At 43.2% G+C, this 18,894-nt stretch overlaps 1 protein-coding gene across 5 annotated transcripts in view; it reads right to left on the bottom strand.

Moving 5' to 3' along the window:
• Window positions 1-18,894, bottom strand: part of LOC106575079 (B-cell CLL/lymphoma 9 protein) — a 109,729-nt gene that overhangs the window by 26,426 nt on the left and 64,409 nt on the right. For all 5 annotated transcript variants that reach the window (XM_014151238.3, XM_014151237.3, XM_014151241.3 and 2 more), the window contains exon 2: window positions 13,380-13,585. The gene's annotated coding sequence lies outside the window, so the exon portion shown is untranslated. The remainder of the gene's footprint in view (window positions 1-13,379; window positions 13,586-18,894) is intronic.

Below are 18,894 nucleotides of genomic sequence, written 5' to 3'. Positions count from 1 at the left end.
CCCGCACCTGCCCGCCCGTCCAGCATCACTACTCTGGACGGTTCTGACTTAGAATATGTGGACAACTACAAATACCTAGGTGTCTGGTTAGACTGTAAACTCTCCTTCCAGACTCACATCAAACATCTCCAATCCAAAGTTAAATCTAGAATTGGCTTCCTATTTCGCAACAAAGCATCTTTCACTCATGCTGCCAAACATACTCTCGTAAAACTGACCATCCTACCGATCCTCGACGATGTCATTTACAAAATAGCCTCCAATACCCTACTCAATAAATTGGATGCAGTCTATCACAGTGTCATCCGTTTTGTCACCAAAGCCCCATATTCTACCCACCACTGCAACCTGTACGCTCTCGTTGGCTGGCCCTCGCTTCATACTCATCGCCAAACCCACTGGCTCCAGGTCATCTACAAGACCCTGCTAAGTAAAGTCCCCCCTTTATCTCAGCTCGCTGGTCACCATAGCAGCACCCACCTGTAGCACGCGCTCCAGCAGGTATATCTCTCTGGTCACCCCAAAAGCCAATTCCTCCTTTGGCCGTCTCTCCTTCCAGTTCTCTGCTGCCAATGACTGGAATGAACTACAAAAATCTCTGAAACTGGAAACACTTATCTCCCTCACTATCTTTAAGCACCAGCTGTCAGAGCAGCTCACAGATCACTGCACCTGTACATAGCCCATCTATAATTTAGCCCAAACAACTACCTCTTCCCCTACTGTATTTATTTATTTAGCTTCTTTGCACCCCATTATTTCTATTTCTACTATCTTCCACTGCAAATCTACCATTCCAGTGTTTTACTTGCTATATTGTATTTACTTTGCCACCATGGCCTTTTTTGCCTTTACCTCCCTTATCTCACCTCATTTGCTCACTTTGTATATAGACTTATTTTTGTACTATATTATTGACTGTATGTTTGTTTTACTCCATGTGTAACTGTGTTGTTGTATGTGTCGAACTGCTTTGCTTTATCTTGGCCAGCTCGCAGTTGTAAATGAGAACTTGTTCTCAACTTGCCGACCTGGTTAAATAAAGGTGAAATAAATCAAATAAAAATGATGCTGTTCAGTCATGATGGCGCGACGCCCATGTCATACGATGCAAAACATGCCCTGTTCAGAACATGATGCTGTTCAGTCATGATGCTGTTCAGTCATGATGGCGCGACGCCCATGTCATACGATACAAAACATGCCCTGTTCAGAACATGATGCTGTTCAGAACATGATGCTGTTCAGTCATGATGGAGCGACGCCCATGTCAGATGATGTAATCCCCATTCTCTCCCACACACACACATGCTGGTGTGGACAAGTGTCTGTGTGGACAAAAGTAGCGTGGCAGTTCAGCGTTCACCTTTCAGTGGGTGAGCTAATCTGCTTACAGTGGCTGGGGCCAGGGCCAAAATCTCATCAGCACTGCCAAAGACGATCATCCGGAGCAGGTCAGCCCTAGCGCCAGCACACTCACTTAATTCCTCTAATCTGCACACAGTGTGTGTGTGTGTGTGTGTGAGCCACATCTGCGTGCTTGCGTTTGCATGCAGTACATCTGTGTCCAAACAAGCAATCCTCCACCAGGAAGTTCAGTTTGATGCCAAGGAGTAGCAGCCGGACACTAACTCGAAACCAACATGAAAACAACAACAGTGTATCAGGCAGGCACACTTCATTAAGGACAGCTCAGGTAAGAAAGTATTTGACCCAGGTCTGCTGTCCCTGCTTCTGGGTTAAGACATCCTGATTGGCCCCAACACTGCCGGGGTCAGCTCATCACACAGTTAATAGGTCACAATATCTACAGCCAATCATGGTTCTAAGATGACCTACCAACAGCGCAATCTATAACAAAGCCATAGCCGAACGTTTCCTAGTGCGCAGGTAACAAATATCATTTGATGTAAAGAAGAAGGCTGTGTGTGTAAATACATCCTTCCTTGAAGTCATGACTGATCTGACACGAGTGGATTGGTGTAAGCTATGAAACCTACGGGGAGGAACGGAGGAAGAAAAGGTAGCATTCTAAGAGGGAAGACAGACCAACACGAATGTCGGCAGTGGGCAACGGCTGGCCGTCCCATCGCCTCCAACCGCAGAACATCGGATGTTATTATCTATTCATCACTTGACGATCCGGCATGTTGAATCAGCACTGGCCGTCGACACCAAGCAGGTGATTTACTGCGTACGCCCGACGTTCCTGTTCGTCTGTATTCACTCTAACAGTATTCAAACCGAGCCAGAGAAACTGAATGACTGTGTATATGGAAAGAGTGAATTGGGCATTGGGATTTGATCTCAGGAGCAAGAGTGAGACTGTATCGGTAGAATAGTATCATTGATGAGCAGATGGGGAAATAGAAAATATTAACGCAGAGGGCTATCAGGCATCCCAGTCACAGGTGTTGCATTACGGCTTGACTGCGGCAGAGCAGAGGGGCAGAGAGGAGGGGTGTCACTGCATCGCTCGTACATAATGAGAGGAGCATGACCAGCAGATGTGCCGCCCTCTCAGACTCAACACACACAAACACGTATCATTACTGAGATACTCAAACCGAAACCAGTAAACCGATTGCTGTCCAAGCCCTACACAAGACAGAAGTCTCAAAAGACACAAAACACTGCTCACTAAACAGATTAAGCTACTGACAAACCAAAGCCCACATCCCACTAAACCTATTACCAACTAAAACCCTAGAAATGCCCCTCAACAGACAAGCAGACCCACAAACATTTTACCAACAAATCCAGTGGTAGACCTAACCCTGTGCAGCACCTTCTGACATGGGGCTGTGACGATACCAGTATCGCTGTATTTTTTCCATGGCAAAAATGTAAACACGACGCAGATCAAACTCTTCGGTCCTTTAAAAACCTGAAGCATGTCAAATAGCGTGCTATAGCTTGGGAAATAAATACATGTGACTCTGGTTGACAACATGTTTGTTTTCAACATTAGGGCTGTTTTCCTAAGTAAGTTAAAACCATGTGTTTCGTTTCCTTGCCACGATACTAACAAGTAGTCCCAGCTCTACTCTGTATTTCGGGCCAAATAGTTTTGACCTCGACTTAGGCCTGAATTAGCCTGGTCCCAGATCGGTTTGTGCCGTTGACGCAAACTGTTGAGGGCCAATAAAAGGTGACCAAAAATCTTTGCGCAGAAAATCTGTGTAAACAGCAACAAAATGTGGCTATTTTAAGAGTGCGGTTGTCACAATAGCAACGATACATTTGACATTTTAATTTAGCAGACGCTCTTATCCAGAGCAACTTGCAGTTGTGAATGCATACATTGTTTCTACTTTTTCTTTGTTCTTCATACTACCCGGACGCCTGTTCCCGTTTTCTATGTTCTACGTTTCCTGTCCCTGATAGTCACAACTCTCCTCAATACAACACATTGAATTTAACTTAACACTTTTTACTGTATAACAGAAAAGGCTACTGCTGAAAATAGCTGATTTGCTCATATCCAAAAGGTCTACCTGTGATTGGGAAGGAGGAATGTAGTACGGAATATATATGCATAATGATCTGTATTTTCATATTGGCCTACATGAAAGAATTTTTAGCCTAGTCTTCAGACAACTTCACACACACAGCCTCCACACTCTCCCTCCCACACACACCTCACGTACTTCCTCCCTCTCCCACACACATTCTATTTCTCTCTCCCACACACACACAAACTCCCAAAAGTTAGGCAAGAATGTTAGGATTTTCTTTATTCAGATTTATCTTAGAACTACATTGATTAGACATATGGATCATTTCTTTCGGTGGGCCATCTGTTTTTCCTGTGCCATCCAAATTTGGGCATAGCCAAGGTACCATGTTGTTAGCTAGCTAGCCAGGTAACATGACTAAACAAGGTTGTTTGTACTCAAACTAAAAACTTGCAGCCGTGAGTAGTTTAAAGCGGCCCGCAACATGGCTTATAAAATGGCCTGCTTGTGCTTACAGGCGAAATGAAAAAAGATACGCTCGCACTGTGAGCCGTTTCAATATTTAAACAATTGTAACAGACCCCCCCACCACTGTCTGCACACCCCAGCTCGCCATCACAGCTAAATAAACATTTTAAACTGACGGAGATACACAGAAAGAACGGACGGAGAAAAGCGGCTGAGTAGGCTAATGGCTGGTTAGGAGATGTGGCTGGCTGCTCACAGCTGTCACAGCTGATATTGGATGAAGCACTAACTCTGATATGATATTTCTGACATCCGGCTCTGAACTCTGATGTCCTACAAATAGAATACGTAGGGATGCATTCTGTGCCGTCATTCATTTAGAGAGAGAAGGCAGTGATCACACAGGGAGAAGATTTGTTGAGCCTCTTTTTTAGCTCAATGGGTGATACACACTGCGTCTGAGCACTTTGCCACAATTCTTTTGCCGTTCTACACGATTCGCGTGGGTGACCTATTTTGACATCAAAACGGCAAATAAATCGCCTTAAAGTGACAAGTTTGCATCCCTGTCTATGGCAGTGGCTTTCAGAGGCTGTGTGACAGCGAAGCTTAGTCAGACTGGCCTGTAATACAGTGGAAATTAAACGTACCCACTTCGCTCGCGCCCTGAGCCGCTCCAATAATTAAACAAAGGTAACAGAAACCCCATTACTGTCTGCACACCCCAGCTTGCCATCACGCTGAAGGAACGAACGGAGAAAAGCGGCTGAGTTGGCTAATGGCTGGTTAGGGGGATGTGGCTGGCTGCTCACAGCTGTCACACCTGATATTGGATGAAGCGTCTGCTATCACGCTCTGAACTCTGATATTCTATTTGTAGGACGCGTAGGGATGCCATCTGTGCTCAGTCGTTCATTTCGATACGAGAACACACACCGTTATTTAGTGATCACACAAGGAGATCTGTTTTATAGCTCGCCCTGCGTCTGCGCACTTTTCGTCAGACTGACGCCTCGATCACACCAACAGTGTATGGCATTTTGGTACACCACAAGTACATTCATTTCCTTTCTTTTTTTTTTAACTTTGTTTATTAAATTTTTCAACACCAGCATTTACAAAATCATTGCACTTGTAAGTTATTTGGTAGTAATGTAAAACAACACATTAAAGACAACAATAGAGCAAAACAGAGACACACATATACATATATATATTTATTTTATATATATTTTTTTATATATATTTATTTATAAATAAATATATATTTATTTATATACAAATAAAAATATATATAAACGAGTAGACGGCTTGACAGAAATGGTAGTAGAAGCTGAATGTTAAACTTTTGTTGCACACATATCCATATGATGATGCCTTGTACCATTTTTCGCAAAAACACTGTCTGTGTGATAGAGGATTTATACAGTTGAAGTCAGAAGTTTACATACACCTAAGCCAAATACATTTAAACTCAGGTTAACAATTCCTGACATTAAATCCTAGTAAAAATTCCCTGTCTTAGGTCAGTTAGGATCACCACTTTATTTTAAGAATATGAAATGTCAGAATAATAGTCGAGAGAATGGTTTATTTCAGCTTTTATTTCTTTCATCACATTCCCAGTGGGTCAGAAGTTTACATACACTCAATTAGTATTTGGTAGCATTGCCTTTAAATTGTTTAACTTGGGTCAAACGTATCGGGTAGCCTTCCACAAGCTTCCCACAATAAGTTGGGTGAATTTTGGCACATTCCTCCTGACAGAGCTGCTTGCTCGCACACGCTTCTTCAGTTCTGCCCACACATTTTCTATAGGATTGAGGTCAGGGCTTTGGGTCAGGTCAGGGCTCCAATACCTTGACTTTGTTGTCCTTAAGCCATTTTGCCAAAACTTTGGAAGTATGCTTGGGGTCATTGTCCATTTGGAAGACCCATTTGCAACCAAGCTTTAACTTCCTGACTGATGTATTGAGATGTTGCTTCAATATATGCACATCATTTTCCTCTCTCATGATGCCATCTATTTGTGAAGCGCACCCACAACATGATGCTGCCACCCCCGTGCTTCATGGTTGGGATGGTGTTCTTCGGCTTGCAAGCATCCCCCTTTTTCCTCCAAACATAACGATGGTCATTATGGCCAAACAGTTCTATTTTTGTTTCATCAGACCAGAGGACATTTCTCCAAAAAGTACGATATTTGTCCCTGTGTGCAGTTGCAAACCGTAGTCTGGCTTTTCTATGGCGTTTTTGGAGCAGTGGCTTCTTCCTTGCTGAGCAGCCTTTCAGGTTATGTCGATATAGGACTCGTTTTACTGTGGATATAGATACTTTTGTACCCGTTTCCTCCAGCATCTTCACATGGTCCTTTGCTGTTGTTCTGGGATTAATTTGCACTTTTTGCACCAAAGTACATTCATCTCTAGGAGACAGAACGCGTCTCCTTCATGAGCGGTATGACGGCTGCATGGTCCCATGGTGTTAATACTTGCGTACTATTGTTTGTACAGATCAACTTGGTACCTTCAGCCGTTTGGAAATTGCTCCCAAGGATGAACCAGACTTGTGGAGGTCTACAATTGTTTTGGCTGATTTCTTTAGAGTTTCCCATGATGTCAAGCAAAGAGGCACTGAGTTTGAAGGTAGGCCTTGAAATACATCCACAGGTACACCTCCAATTGACTGAAATGATGTCAATTAGCCTATCAGAAGCTTCTAAAGCCATGACATCATTTTCTGGAATTTTCCAAGCTGTTTAAAGGCAAAATCAACTTAGTGCATGTACATTTCTGACCCACTGGAATTGTGATACAGTGAATTATAAGTTAAACAATCTGTCTGTAAACAATTGTTGGAAAAATGACTTGTGCCATGCACAAAGTAGATGTCCTAACCGACTTGCCAAAACTATAGTTTGTTAACAAGAAATCTGTGGAGTAGTTGAAAAACGAGTTTTGATGACGCCAACCTAATTGTATGTAAACTTCCGACTTAAACTGTATATGGGTTAGCTGACAACGTCACATGTCTTGTTTTGTTTTGAGGTGTTGACTGATTTCATGTCAATGCTAATATGGCTCAAATTCACTAGCTAGCTAACCAACAACTGTAACGATGTATTTGAGAGACAACTGCTCATTGTGCAAATGTGTTCGTTTTCAATGAACATTGGAGACTAAATATAATTTACATGTTGTCAAAAATCTATGCCTACCCCGCCTGTTTTGCACCATAGTTGCGCATACGTCGGTTTTGTTGCTAAACAACCAACCAGTCAATAGCAAATAACACCTGATTGGTACTTAATTAAACTGGTCAATGGTTCTGCATGAATCTCATTTACATGTTCTCATATAACACTGTTCACTCAATAGGCCTATGTAGCCATGAACTATTTGAACAGGTAAGTTCTCGGCTAAGCGGTTAAACGTAAGTACGACATTTACCACTTGGAGCAGTGGAACCGAGTTTGTGACTCACCAATCTACACAACCCAGGCTCTTTCTCAATGGTCTAACAATGATTTAACGATATCATTGTATCCTTCCCTTCAACTGCAATGATAAGCCTTGACAGGTAAAATGTATGCTCGTAGGACAGGAATTTCAGTTGTCGTTGCGGAAATTTCAGTTATGTAATTTCAGTATTCATAGTGCAGGAAGTTCAGCTCTGTAATTTCAGAGCAGGAAATATTTTTACAAAAAAAGGTCAAAGAGAATCTCTGGACCGCATAGAGAAGCCAAGCTTAGTCTAAAAAGTCCTGTTCATTTATCACAAGGCTGATCTATGGCCCCTTCTCCTCTGCCAGTCTGTTTCACCCTGCCACCCCTTTTGGAATGGGTTCGTGGGCACAGACACATGCAGCCAAATGGTTGGCGCATGGGCGGACACGGTGTCAGACCATCAGCTGGTGATGCGAGTGATGCGTATTGGCATGGACACACCAGACACACAGAGCAGGAGAACTCACAGTGGTGACTAGAGGTTGTGCTTACAATACCGCTGAACAATGCTTGTGTTCCGATCATAACATCCTAGCATCAGGAGCATTTAATCTATGGGTGATGAAAGCCTGTGCCCCCATATCAAACTGTGCTTAGCTAGAACAAGCATGCCGCAGGAACAGGAGCAGAATCCTTTGCCAGTGAGAGACGGTTCAAAAAGCAACCCATTTAATGTCCTGGCAGGCCTCAGTTCTTCTTGGCACGCTGGCACTGTGACACAACCTGGCCTTGGCATCAGGAGAAACCATTGGCAATACAGTGCCACTCCAGAACTCATTGCGCTTGGCAAAGCCTCGCCAGTGCATTCATATAGCATAAGGTTACAATGTCTTGCCAATGCTTAACCAGCCATATTATGGTTACAGAGTGAAAGGGAAAAGGAAAATGTGCCTTGTTAGCAGAAGGGATTATTTGGGATAGAAAGGGGGGAATGGAGGAGAGAAATCCCAGAGTTCTCCTGTTTCAGTGGAGGATGCCAAACGCACCCCTCCCCCACCCACCAGTAAAGCGTTCCAAATCAGCACACCCTACATTTTTCAACTCAGGGAGGGATATGGTATCAGGAGACCTGGCAACCTTCATACTCGCATCATGAGCTGAAATGAAAAGATTCCACTACAAGGAACTGAGCTAAACTCTGTAGCCACTAGCCAATCAGAGAGAATGTTTCCATTTTCAGGGGGTGCCACTAGCCAATCACAGAAAGTAGGGGTGTAACGGTTCACCAAACCAACGGTTCGCTACATATTGCAATTACTGCAGTTCATTTTTATTTATTTAAGTGTTGGTATTTCTGATTGTGAAATAACACCAAAGACTCATCAAAAACAGCACTAAAATAAAGTGCAATATGCGTGTGAAATCAATATGTAAAAACATGGCTCAGGCATTGTATAGGCCTATGCTATAATATTTTTCTTACAAAGAGAAAAAGTTGCGCAATTGTGTGACTCTAATAAAGGGGTCGTGTCTATAGCGCAGTAGTTCTCATCTCCCACTCTGGGGTAATGTCACTGTCACTGTTAATAAGTAGCTCTCTGTAGCAATGGAGGTCCACCCATCTGTAGTAAGCGCAACACACGCAACACAACTTCGGCTTGCTTATATAGAGCAGGTACTACCCATTTGCTGAAATGTGTGCGAGAGGGAAGTTCGTAACGTGGCTTGAGCACTTTCACGAGGTACTGAAACCCCCTATTCTCAACCACCAGAGAATGGGTGCAGCTATAAAGACCTATCGCTCTTGTAATTTCTTTGGCCTAGTCAGAATCAGCTGCAAAGGGCGGCGTGAATACAGACGGGAGACAAAAGTTGTGTTCCGTCTTGCTCCGGTGGTTGGAATACTGGGGTGATTTCGGCATAAATGTTAAGTGTCAACATGTTTGAGGTGTTGGCAGCTACATAAGCCATTCTCATTGAGCAGTGGCGACATACTGTTAACGTTTTATCCACAACTCTTTGTATTTCTCCGTTATAATCTAATGGGAAGCCAAAATGTTCCCAAACTAGAGATTTAAACGATGATGGAGGATCCTCCTGGTTGTGATAGTTCATTTAGAGTTATGTGACAGTACCGGCAAACTCTGAACCACTGCGAAACCCTACAATTTCAGATTACACAGGGAGAGGAGGGAGAGCGAGCGAGACCATGACAGAGAGAGATAGGTGATAAGATTTGTCATTATGCAGGAGGGAGAAGTAAAAAAAGAACATTCCATTTCTCCAATGGGGTTTTGAGGAATAGTAACCAACCATGCCAGATTAAAAAGAGGCCCATTTACTAGAGCCATAGTCTGTGGCAGCTGTGGCAGTGACAGATGGCCCAGTGCACTATGGGAGAGTAGCTGGGTCACAGCCAGGTCAGTTGGGCACTGGTGGAAAGGGCAGCAACACCCACACACTGCACATGAGTGGAGCGGGAGAGACGGCACTTCACCATGGTCATGTTCATTAGGTTTTAAATAGTAGAAAATGGACTGATCCTGGGTTGGACTAACTGGGTTTGTCCAATTGATAAATGTTTGAAAACATTTCCAGTTCGGTGCCCTATGAACATGACCCAACATGGCCTACTCGTATGAAAACATAGGGACTGCTCACATCAGACACGCCCAACAGTCTTAACACCATCAACATTATGTGCAGAATGTCACCAATCACAATCAACCAGAACAGATCACCCTCCAATACCTAATCCACACACCTGAGTCAAGCCAAAGTTGCTGGAACTGTGCTAGGAAGGACAATGTGAACAGAAACATTTCAGCCAGTACGGTTTTGGTGAGCATGTTAGTGTCACTCTAATTTACATCGCCAACAATAGTGAAATCCAAAATGAAGCGTTACCCTATATGTATAGCCAGGAGTATGTCATGCCCAATGAACTGGACGAAGAAGAAAACTATGGGTCCCAATTAAAGGACATAACTAGACTAGGGCTGGGCGATATGGGCTAAATATTATACCACCGTATATAAACAAAAAATAATTGGCAGTATTTGACGGTATTTTTAGTTTTTGAATAATACAAGTTGTACATTTGCTTTATGAGTAGTGAGTGATCCTAGGGTGGCAACACAGACTCAGTGAAATCACTTACAGGCTGACTACACCGCTCAAGGTCAGTTATATTTGTCCTGCCTCTCCCATCTCCTCATTGGTTTATAGAAGCAGGTTACACAGGTGCCATCTCCTCATTGGTTATACCAACGTGGGTGACTGAAAGACAAACGAGGTCAGTGGCGGTAATGCACCTAATTTATGAAAGTTGCCAATTGCAATATAAAGTCAAGAGAAGAAAAAGCCTAGAAGGGAGGGGAGATGACTAGAAACGATTTGGTTGACCGTTTTATGTGTGGATTAATTGTCGGAGTAGAGGACCTTGTGCATTTCAGGTAAAATAACAACTCAATATTTATATCCCAGGACAAATTAGCTAGCAACAGCAAGCTAGCTAAATATAACAAATTAGCTAGCTAAATTGCCATAAATGTTTAATGCTTTTTGACCAGTCCCCAAATTAATGTAATTGGTTCAGAGTTTGTGTTGATATTTTAACCTGCGTGTCGTGATCGCGTTTGGTGTGGGGGGACAAAATAAATGTATGCACGATGGCGCACTCGCGCAGCCAGTTTGGTTCTGAGTTAGAATGTTTTATACTGTTCAATACAACTTCAACCAAAACAAATTTCAGCACTTTCTTTTCTGCATTTCCTGCACTCAATTACAGTGGTGGAAAAAGTACCCAATTGTCACACTTGAGTAAAAGTAAAGATACGTTAACAGAAAATGACTCAAGTAAAAGTGAGTCACCCAGTAAAATACTACTTGAGTAAAAGTCATAAAGTATTGGGTTTTAAATATACTTAAGTATCAAAAAAGTAAAAGTATAAATAATTTTAAATCCATATATTATGCAAGCCAGATGGCACCATTTTCTAGTTAAATTTTTTTGTATTTACAGATAGCCTGGGGCACACGCCGACATAATTTACAAACAAAGCATTTGTGTTTAGTGAGTCCTCCAGATCCGAGGCAGTAGATGACCAGGGATGTTCTCTTGACAAGTGCGTGAATTGGACCATTTTCCTGTCCTGCTAAGCATTCAAAATGTAACGAGTACTTTTAGGTGTCAGGGAAAATGCATGGAGTAAAAAGTATAGTATTTTCTTTAGAAATGTAGTGAAGTAAAAGTAGTCAAAAATAAAAATAGTAAAGTACAGATACCAAAAAAAACAACTTACATAGTACTTGAAAGTATTTTTACTTAAGTACTTTACACCACTGCTCAATTGAGAGAATTTCCATACTGCCACGTTGGGCTGCACAATACGGGAAAATCATCTAGGACTTATTTTTAACCAAATGTTGCAATTGTGATTTGACTTTCCAATTAGAGCACAAAACTGTTGGAATCATGGAAATAGAATGACTATTCTAATTCTATAGTTAGAATATAATAGTGGGCACTTTGAATACAGTGCTGTTTGAGATGACAACGAATTAAAATGCCAGGGAGGGGTTATTGTGACGGTAGGAACTAAAGTGTTGATAAGCGTTTCTTAGGGGAACCTATAAGTTTTGGCTACATTGCATGTTCTCTCTTACCTACATCATGTAGCTAACATATTCTTGCTTTGCATATTCTTCTTTGATTTAGAAGATACTATTGCACAAACAACATGCTTATTTAGGTCTACACCATCACTGGTATTATCAGGCTGTATTAGCTACGTTTGCTCTTACTCAATAGATTTATTAGCTAGCTAGCTATTAGCATTCGCGACTAACAATTAGCGTCTCACAAGATTTAGGGCAACTTGCTAAGAAAAGACAAACTAGCTGTTTGCAGATATAAGAAACACAAACCAATAGTGTCATTATAGAACACTACTGGATTTATATTAAGAAGCAAAGTGAAAACAGCATTGTTGTCATCAACATCGTTGCATGTGCTGCATTGACCATGCAGACTGAACGCAAGTGTCTCGTGGTTGAGGAACATCAAATGTGCTCCTTGAGTGACAGGGGGCGTGGCTAGGTCTGATTGGAAAGTGGCGCGGAGAGAAAGAGCGGAGGGAAATGACTCAAGTAGCAAAGTAAACTATAAAAATTGACATTACACATGGCGTATCACATTTAACAAACCAAAACATTCAAATACTGGTATAGAAGGTAAAGTAAAAACCCAAACCGGTCCCTGCATCAATACCGGTATATCATAAAATACGGTATACCGCCCAGCCATGGAGACAGCGCACACCTCACAGTCTCCAATACATATGCGCACACACACACACCATTTCCTGTCTGTCAGCCTCTGTGTTCCTACATCTGAGGCCATTAGTGGGTGTGTAGGTCACGGAATGTGATTACAGGATGGTATGCTGGGCTGTTTCATGCCATGTGTATGTGCCCGCCCTCAGCTCTGCCCAGGCTGGCGTCACACGGTGTGTGTGTGTGTGTGTGTGTGTGTGTCTAGGCAGGGCCTGAGATAAATCCTGCTACACAGCATACCATTCCATAAACAGGGTGCCCAGTCAGATGTCATGGGAAGAGTCGATATCTGTGAATACGTTGTCATAAACAAAATGAATAAAACGTTTGATTAACCATATTGTAGTCTGTGATACGTGTTGTCCCTAACCTTCCTAATGCTTGAATATAATTGACACATTCACCAACAAGCACAAAAGCATTTACACACACACACACACACATACATACATACATACATACATACATACATACACACACATACATACACACACATATATACACACACACACACACACACATATATACATATACATATATATACATACATACATACATACATACATACATACATACATCATATCACATGTAAAATCCAAACCACAACAGTGACAAAGTAACATGGCGGCTACATACATGTGTGTGAGCGCGAGTTTGTGATGTTCCTTACCTTAAAATGACCCCAGGTCTCAGAGACCCCGGCTACTCCTCATGAGGAGAGCCTATCCCTGGGTTCCCTTTGTCGTGCCCTTTGACCTTGGTCCGGCAGACAAAGCAAGCTGACTGGCTTAGCGTCTGCCCGGAGTCACAACTGTCACAGAGCCTCAAATCCCAGCACTCCCTCTCAGCAGAAGATCACAGTGCCCATTCACAAACCTGGAGAGCGAAAAAAAAAAAAGACAACCATCAGGGGTGTATTCAGGGTCTTTAAAACGCTCCGAATATCGCAGATAGAAATAGAACAAATCCAGTTGACACAATCCCCTATTCCATCTGAGAGACAATCATTTCTGTTCTACGCAATACATTCTCTCTCTGAACATTCCGTGACATTACATCCTCTTAAACAGGCCTCAGATCTCCAAAGAAGACCTAAATACACTTTTGGTTGAGGAAAATGATTATTAACAGACCACAGATGTTTACTTCTCATTCATAAACTCAGCAAAAACAGAAACATCCCTTTTTCAGGACCCTGTCTTTTAAAGATAATTTGTAAAAATCCAAATAACTTCACAGATCTTCATTGTAAAGGGTTTAAACACTGTTTCCCATGCTTGTTCAATGAACAATTAATGAACATGCACCTGTGGAACGGTGGTTAAGACACTAACAGCTTACAGACGGTAGGCAATTAAAGTTCACAGTTATGAAAACTTAGGACACTAAATAAGCCTTTCTACTGACTCTGAAAAACACCAAAAGAAAGATGCCCAGGGTCCCTGCTCATCTGCATGAATGATGTGGCCAGGGCAATAAATTTCAATGTCCGTACTGTGAGATGCCTAAGACAGCGTTACAGGGAGACAGGATGGACAGCTGAGCTGATCGTCCTTGCAGCGGCAGACCACGTGTAACAACACCTGCACAGGATCGGTACATCCGAACATCACACCTGCGGGACAGGTACAGGATGGCAACAACAACTGCCCGAGTTACACCAGGAATGCACAATCCCTCCATCAGTGCTCAGACTGACTGCAATAGGCTGAGAGAGCCTGGACTGAGGGCTTGTAGGCCTGTTGTAAGGCAGGTACTCACCAGACATCACTGGCAACAATGTCGCCTATGGGCACAAACCCACCGTCGCTGGACCAGACAGGACTGGCAAAAAGTGCTCTTCACTGATGAGTCGCGGTTTTGTCTCACCAGGGTTGATGGTCGGATTCGTGTTTATCGTCGAAGGAATGAGCGTTACACCGAAGCCTGTACTCTGGAGTGGGATCGATTTGGAGGGGGAGTGTCGGTCTAATCTGGGGCGGTGTGTCACAGCATCATCGGACTGAGCTGGTTGTCATTGCAGGCAATCTCAACACTGTGCGTTACAGGGAAGACATCCTCCTCCCTCATGTGGTACCCTTCCTGCAGGCTCATCCTGACATGACCCTCCAGCATGACAATGCCACCAGCCATACTGCTCGTTCTGTGCGTGATTTCCTGCAAGACAGGAATGTCAGTGTTCTGCCCTGGCCAGCGAAGAGCTTGGATCTCAATCCCGTTGAGCACGTCTGGGACCTGTTGGATCGGAGGGTGAGGACTAGGGCCCTTCCCCCCAGAAATGTCCGGGAACTTGCAGGTGCCTTGGTGGAAGAGTGGGGTAACATCTCACAGCAAGAACTGGCAAATCTGGTGCAGTCCATGAAGAGGAGCTGCACTGCAGTACTTAATGCAGCTGGAGGTCACACCAGATACTGACTGTTACTTTTGATTTTGCCCCCCCCCCCCCCTTTTCAGGGACACAATATTCAATTTCTGTTAGTCACATGTCTGTGGAACTTGTTCAGTTTATGTCTCAGTTGTTGAATCTTATGTTCATATAAATATTTACACATGTTAAGTTTGCTGAAAATAAACGCAGTTGACAATGAGAGGTTTCTTTCTTTGCTGAGTTTATAAAGCCACTTTAAAAAAGGCACAATCGATACATTCAATGTCTGGTTGAAAAGCAGTGTTTAACTTTTGAGGTTTGAGGGCAATGTCTTAGAGGAATCATTAAAATAGGAAGACGCAGACACAGTCGGTCCCAAATCGAACTTGTTTGTTAGATTTTTATTTGTTTGATTTTAGATTGTATTTCTTCTTTCTCTGGCTGCAACGGGGGGCCATGCAATTTAGCAATTATACATTTAACAACTAAGGATGCACAAGGGAAAAGATATAGAAAACTTGTATAATGTATACATGTATAATATATACCAAGCCAATACATAAAACCATGACATATATACTGCTCAAAAAAATAAAGGGAACACTTAAACAACACATCCTAGATCTGAATGAAAGAAATAATCTTATTAAATACTTTTTTCTTTACATAGTTGAATGTGCTGACAACAAAAATCACACAAAAATAATCAATGGAAATCCAATTTATCAACCCATGGAGGTCTGGATTTGGAGTCACACTCAAAATTAAAGTGGAAAACCACACTACAGGCTGATCCAACTTTGATGTAATGTCCCTACAACAAGTCAAAATGAGGCTCAGTAGTGTGTGTGGCCTCCACGTGCCAGTATGACCTCCCTACAACGCCTGGGCATGCTCCTGATGAGGTGGCGGATGGTCTCCTGAGGGATCTCCTCCTAGACCTGGACTAAAGCATCCGCCAACTCCTGGACAGTCTGTGGTGCAACGTGGCGTTGGTGGATGGAGCGAGACATGATGTCCCAGATGTGCTCAATCGGATTCAGGTCTGGGGAACGGGCGGGCCAGTCCATAGCATCAATGCCTTCCTCTTGCAGGAGCTGCTGACAGACTCCAGCCACGAGGTCTAGCATTGTCTTGCATTAGGAGAAACCCACGGCCAACCGCACCAGCATATGGTCTCACAAGGGGTCTGGGGATCTCATCTCGGTACCTAATGGCAGTCAGGCTACCTCTGGCGAGCACATGGAGGGCTGTGCGGCCCCCCAAAGAAATGCCACCCCACACCATGACTGACCCACCGCCAAACCGGTCATGCTGGAGGATGTTGCAGGCAGCAGAACGTTCTCCACGTCATCTCCAGACTCTGTCACGTCTGTCACGTGCTCAGTGTGAACCTGCTTTCATCTGTGAAGAGCACAGGGCGCCAGTGGCGAATTTGCCAATCTTGGTGTTCTCTGGCAAATGCCAAACGTCCTGCACGGTGTTGGGCTGTAAGCACAACCCCCACCTGTGGACGTCGGGCCCTCATACCACCCTCATGGAGTCTGTTTCTGACCGTTTGAGCAGACACATGCACATTTGTGGCCTGCTGGAGGTCATTTTGCAGGGCTCTGGCAGTGCTTCTCCTGCTCCTCCTTGCACAAAGGCGGAGGTAGCGGTCCTGCTGCTGGGTTGTTGCCCTCCTACGGCCTCCTCCACGTCTCCTGATGTACTGGCCTGTCTCCTGGTACCGCCTCCATGCTCTGGACACTACGCTGACAGACACAGCAAGCCTTCTTGCCACAGCTCGCATTGATGTGCCATCCTGGATGAGCTACACTTCCTGAGCCACTTGTGTGGGTTGTAGACTCCGTCTCATGCTACCACTAGAGTGAAAGCACCGCCAGCATTCAAAAGTGACCAAAACATCAGCCAGGAAGCATAGAAACTGAGAAGTGGTCTGTGGTCACCACCTGCAGAACCACTCCTTTATTGGGGGTGTCTTGCTAATTGCCTATAATTTCCACCTGTTGTCTATTCCATTTGCACAACAGCATGTGAAATTTATTGTCAATCAGTGTTGCTTCCTAAGTGGACAGTTTGATTTCACAGAAGTGTGATTGACTTGGAGTTACATTGTGTTGTTTAAGTGTTCCCTTTATTTTTTTGAGCAGTGTACAAAGGCAACGGAACCACATGGCAGATTCTACCCACAGTGCAAAGGGAATAGATAGCGGACAACCTACATGTTAACTACATATCCACAGCATTTGTGATGCACGTCAGCTTTGACATTAAGTTAGATGCCCAGGTTTAAGCCAATGCACAGCAGCAAAACTGTGGGACAGCTAGGATGAAATAGCAATTGCTCCAAGAGGACATCTTGGAAATAACATTACCCGAGCCTGGTATGCATCACCTTTTAGGCCTTAGGTATCATCTTAAACCTTGGATGCATAGTTGAAATAATGGCAAGGCAGCCAGCCCACCCGTTTTGGTAAAAAGCTGAGATTGGCCTGGAGAAATGTAACCACTATCAAATTCAGACATATGAATGAAACCCTGACCATGATATCAAAATGATAGTTTTAACCATGTTGAGGCTATATACAGTGTTTGTTTACATTTATGTCATTGTCACAAACATTGGAGTAAAAACATTTGTTGGGTTCTGATGGGGTAAAAACACTTGAACTAACTAAGCTCATGAGGCATTTATAAGTTATATTCTTCAAGAATCGATGGGTATATATATATATATAATTAATTTATAAGTCCAAAAATGGATGTAACAACTAAGGATTCTAGCTTTAGCCTACTGTACTGCAGCAGATGTATTTTCCATGCTGGTAAAATGAGTGTTGTACGACTTCACATCAGCTATTCTGACCAGTATAATTTGCCATGGCATCATTCACATCTTCTATATGAATAGTCTACACCACCAAAATAACCTTTTGGCAAATATTGATTCTGGCCAAACAGTCGTGAGCAGAGTGAATAGGCCAACGTTTTGGTTATCTAACTAACCTACCATACAAGCACGAACCACAACCAGGTGGACACAGGACATGACGCAGTATTCTCTATGGGTAGAACAAGTAAACAGTCTTAGTTACACAGCATAAATACCATCTATATAACTACAACGGGGTGGTGATGCAAGTTTCCAACTAATTGATACAACACCTATTATGAATAACATAAACGTATAATTCGACATTTTCCAGTACCTCCAATCCGGTGTTTACATATGCAAAGGAGTGTGGGCTACATTAATTTCAGAATATGTTGCAGACGTCCCATTCCACATTGAGTCGGATACCATGAATGGAAAAATAACTGTACCCTCTCGCAGATTTTTTGTTGTTGTTGGCCAGACAGTTACAAACCATCTCCTTCCACGCTCGTCTTAACAAGCGGATCATAACCGTGAGCCACTGCAACATTGTAACACGAAAGGTAACGATCGATGTAGCTTATTCGACCGTGGCTTGTTCGAGCCTTCCACTGGAAAACGTCGGGTTGATCACAGAATGGGACAAAAAGCTTCAGGCCAAGTCGGCGAATCACGATCAACATTGCAGGATGTGTTGCTTTACAATGATTTCACCACGTGTAGACCTGGATAAGTGTAGTAATTTAAGTTTATGTGAAACCGAAAGTCAGAATGGGTCAGTATTAGTGGGAGAAGTAAGTAACCCCCACAAATCGATGCATTACGAAAATAGAAAGCAGCAGCATGTGTGTTGCAATGGACAAATACTCATCTACACAAATTAATAGGACAAAACTAGCACTGGGGACAACTTTGAAGCGATATATTGAAATAGCAAAT

The sequence above is a fragment of the Salmo salar genome, chromosome 17, assembly GCF_965601325.2.
Source record: "Salmo salar chromosome 17, fSalSal1, whole genome shotgun sequence".
NCBI classification, from domain to species: domain Eukaryota; kingdom Metazoa; phylum Chordata; class Actinopteri; order Salmoniformes; family Salmonidae; genus Salmo; species Salmo salar.
This window is presented reverse-complemented; position numbering and strand designations above follow the sequence as displayed.